General features: G+C 40.2%; 1 pseudogene; it reads left to right on the top strand.

The window, feature by feature from the left end:
- Window positions 1-742: 742 nt before the first annotated feature.
- LOC148738294 (uncharacterized) lies at window positions 743-2,585 on the top strand (annotated as a pseudogene).
- The last annotated feature ends 1,675 nt before the right edge of the window (window positions 2,586-4,260 follow it).

The raw sequence follows: 4,260 nt of genomic DNA, 5'->3' as shown, positions 1-4,260 counted from the left end.
CGATCGTAATCACCGGGTCCTGCAGTGCACCTTTCGTCCCCTCAAGAGAACAAACTCTGCAACCACAGCCAGGGCACTACCTTCCCACGCCAGTAAATCCTAATAGGTTACTTGCTCCTCTTTCCGGTTATAGACCATCCACAGTTGACTACTTATATTCTGGGTTTACAAATGGTTTTCCCCTCCACTTTAAAGGGGAGTTTCTTTCTTTCGAGGCTGAGAACCTATTAAGTGCTCGGGAACATCCTGACTTTGTTTCTTCTAAAATTAAAAAAGAAAGGGAAGCACTTCGTTTAGCCGGGCCCTTTGAGTCTCCACCATTTCCAGAATTCCGCGTCTCACCACTGGGTGTAGTACCGAAGAAAACCCTTGGTGAATTTAGAATGATTCATCACCTATCGTTCCCCCATTGCTCTTCGGTAAATGATGGGATTTTTCCCAAACATACAACAGTTCAATATGCTACCATCCAGTATGCCATAGGTTTTGTAAAACAGAATGGCAAGGGTTGTTTTTTTGCCAAAACCGATATTAAGAATGCATTCCGTATCATTTCAATTCAGCCATCTGACTACCCTCTTTTGGGTATGAAGTGGCAGGGTTTTTATCATTACGACCGCTGTATACCTATGGGATGCTGAAGCTCCTGTAAAACCTTTGAAACCTTTAGTTCGGCAGTCGAATGGTTGCTAGGACCAAGCTCAAAATATCCTCTATTCTGCACTAATTGGATGATTTTCTGATGGTCGCACCATGTGAGGAGCTGTGTAAGCAACAGTTGCTCCTTTTTCTTGAGCTTTGTAGAAACCTGGGCATACCCACGGCACCAGAAAAGACACTGGGTCCACTCCCGATTCTTTCCTTTGCTGGCATTGAACTTGATTCGCAATTGCAGCTAGCTCGTTTACCTAAGGATAAGCTTGATAAGGGCATTGACATGATTTCGGCTTTTCTTCGGCTTAAACAAGTTACATTAGTGGAGCTTCAGTCCTTGATAGGTCTCTTAAGCTTCGCTTGCTCTGTAGTAAATCCAGAGAGGGCTTTCTTCCGGCGACTCATTGATCTTACACTCGGAATAAGGGCGCCTCATTATAGAGTAAGAATTACTTCACAAGTTAAGGATGGCCTCAGTGTGTGGCTCAATTTTTTGGAGGAGTCTAATGGGAAATCAATGTTTATTGACGATATCTGGTCAAACTCTCAGAAGCTCCAGCTTTACACTGACTCAGCAGGCTCCCTAGGTTTTGGTGCTATATTTGGCAATCATTGGTGCTATGCTCAGTGGCCATATGAGTGGCTAGGAAGAAACATTGCCTTCCTCGAGTTTTACCCCCTTGTCCTGAGCTTGTACCTTTGGGGAGAGGGATGCAGAACCGTTGTATTCTCTTCTTCACAGACAATGAGGCTCTCGTCCATGTTATAAACAAGCAATCTTGCCAGGATAAGCCTCTTATGTCCTTTATCCGCAAATTAGTTGCTATTTGCCTTACTCACAACATTCTTTTTAGAGCCAAGAACATTCCTGGGGTCAACAATATCTTAGCCAACAGTTTGTCTCGCTTGCAGGTGCAACAATTCAAGAACCTTGCTCTAACCCACATGGACTCAATGCCAACAGCAATCCCCCCACACCCTCAGCCACAACATTGGCAAGGATAGTTAAAGATCTTGTGCATTCTAGCCTACAGCCATCTTCGTTGCCCACATATAGGAGTGCATGGTCTCTTTTTCACCAGTTCCATGGCCTGGTCTTTCCTTACAGCACTGTACATTGTTTCCCTATATCAGCCTCTGTTTTAGCCTTGTTCATTGCTTATCTATATGACAAACAATATGCGTCTTCAACGGTCGATACCTATGTCTCAGCCTTAGGTTACTCCCATAAGCTAGCTGGTGTGGAGGACTCTACAAACGTTTTTTTTATCGTACAAATACTCAAAGGATATGGCAAGAAAGGGTTTCAATTAGACAGCAGCCTCTCAGTTACCCTGCCTATTCTTGAACGCATCTTATCAATAGCACATAGAGTCACTTCCTTCCATTACGATGCATATCTGTTTGGAGCAATGTGTGTGGTTGCCTTCTATGTCTTTTTGAGGGTAGGCGAGATGACAGTCAATGGTAGAAAAGTTTCTAATTTCCCCTTGCAATTCCAACAAGTCACCAGGCTTTGCAATAGATCCCATATAGTTAAGGAAATTAAGATTTATTTTCGCGATTACAAGCACAACTACAAGGAGCACCCCTTCTCAGTAATTATACATCGCCAAACTGAAGGCTACTGTCATGTAACCAGCCTTCTCGAGTACCTCAATCACTGTAGCCATGCCCATGGACCACTGTTCAAGCTCCAGAGTGGTGAACCTGTGCCTAGAAGCACCTTTTCGTACTATTTGTCATTGGCTATAAAAGAATGTGGGTTGGATCCAGCATGCTATAAAGGGCATAGTTTCCGTATCGGTGCTGCTTCCCATGCAGCCGCCTTAGGTTTTACCGATGCACAGATAAGAATGCTTGGCCGCTGGAAATCAAATGCTTTCCACAAATACATACGAGTGAATAGTTTGTCAGCCTCGAAACATTAACCTACCTAGTACTAGTATGATGGCCTTCTCACTGTGCTACTGTCTAGCCAGGGCAGCTGTTGTACTTTTCAGGAGCATTCGACATGATAGTATGGCCCCCGGAAGTGTGCTGTTTGTATTTTTAGATAATTTTATACATACATATGTTAACTTCACTTTCTAGTTGGGGCAGAAGTGGGCTATGCGTTACTTACCTTTGGCAATTTTATATTGTATATTTTAACTTCACTTTCCAGTAAGGGCAGAAGTGAGTTATGTGTTCATTACAGTTGCCAACTTTGCCTTCACTTTCTAGCAAGGGCAGAAGTGAGTTAATGTTTTTATTACATTTGACAACTTTAAATTGTATACTTTAACTTCACTCCCTAGCAAGGGCAGAAGTGAATTATGTGTTTATTACATTTTACAACTTTATATTGTATAATTTAACTTCGACTTTTAGCAAGGGCAGAAGTGAATTACGTGTTATTTACAGTTGAGAACTTTTTATTGTATATTTCAACTTCACTTTCTAGCAAGGGCAGAAGTGAGTTATATGCTTATGTCTCATAACTTATAAGGCTGCTTCCATTCTGCGTTTGCCTGGGGTGGGGCTGCATCTCCTTTTCCAGAAGCACTTGGCGTTTGTTTTGCCCTCACCTTTCCTGGGCCAAATTCAAGCAATTTCATTTTTTAATGTTGTTCCTGGATTGAACTTATTTTACTTATTAAACTGGCTTTGGGTTTTTACCCATAGTCCTTTACGTTCAACCTGGCTTGCTTATTGACCCGTGGCCCAGCAAACAGAGCTCAGGCAAAGCAGCATGACTAGCACTTATTTTCAAGCGGGTAGTTATAAGATGAGCATAAAAAAGAATCAGAAGGTGCTAGGGCTTTTCAAGTACAGTAAAAACCCGCGTGTAAGAACCTAGTAATTAAGAACCTTTTTGGCAGAAATCTTTGATTATTATACCCAAAAATATAAGAACCTATTTACCCAGCAAAACCTGCATGGTTCTTATATGAAGAGTCATTCTGGATAATGAAACAATGTCGTAGCAAAATATGTCTGTAACTATAAAATAATGTTTTCTATACATTTGAGACTTCCATAAAACATGTCACAATACAGTCTCTCCACTGTATTTATGGCTCCTGTATTAAAGTCATGTATTAAAGTCATGTATTAAAGTCATGTATTAAAGTCATGTATTAAAGTCACGTATTAAAGTCACGTATTAAAGTCACGTATTAAAGTCACGTATTAAAGTCATGTATTACAGTCATGTATTAAAGTCATGTATTAAAGTCATTAAAGTCATGTTCAAAAAAATGTACTCCTTGGTATAAACTTCTATACTGTATGTTTAAGTACATTGTTCAGTACACAGTGTATTATAATTATTTAATAGCATTTTCATGAAAGATATTTTAAGAACCTATTAAGAACCTGTTTTGCCTAAGTTGTCAGTAAATAACCCAAAACATAAGAACCTAATTTTCCAAACATGAAAAAAAGTAGGTTCTTACACGCGGGTTTCTACTGTATCAGCCACTAGGTTTTTGGAATTCACTTCCCAAGGAAATTAAGAATAGCTCTAGTTTAGAAATTTTAGAGAAGTCTTTATGTAAGTATGTTTTGGAGTCATAAAGATGTTGATCACTTTATTATAGCCCAAGCTATTCTACTTTATTA

This window comes from Stylophora pistillata, chromosome 2 (assembly GCF_964205215.1).
Source record: "Stylophora pistillata chromosome 2, jaStyPist1.2, whole genome shotgun sequence".
In the NCBI taxonomy this organism is placed as follows: domain Eukaryota; kingdom Metazoa; phylum Cnidaria; class Anthozoa; order Scleractinia; family Pocilloporidae; genus Stylophora; species Stylophora pistillata.
This window is presented reverse-complemented; position numbering and strand designations above follow the sequence as displayed.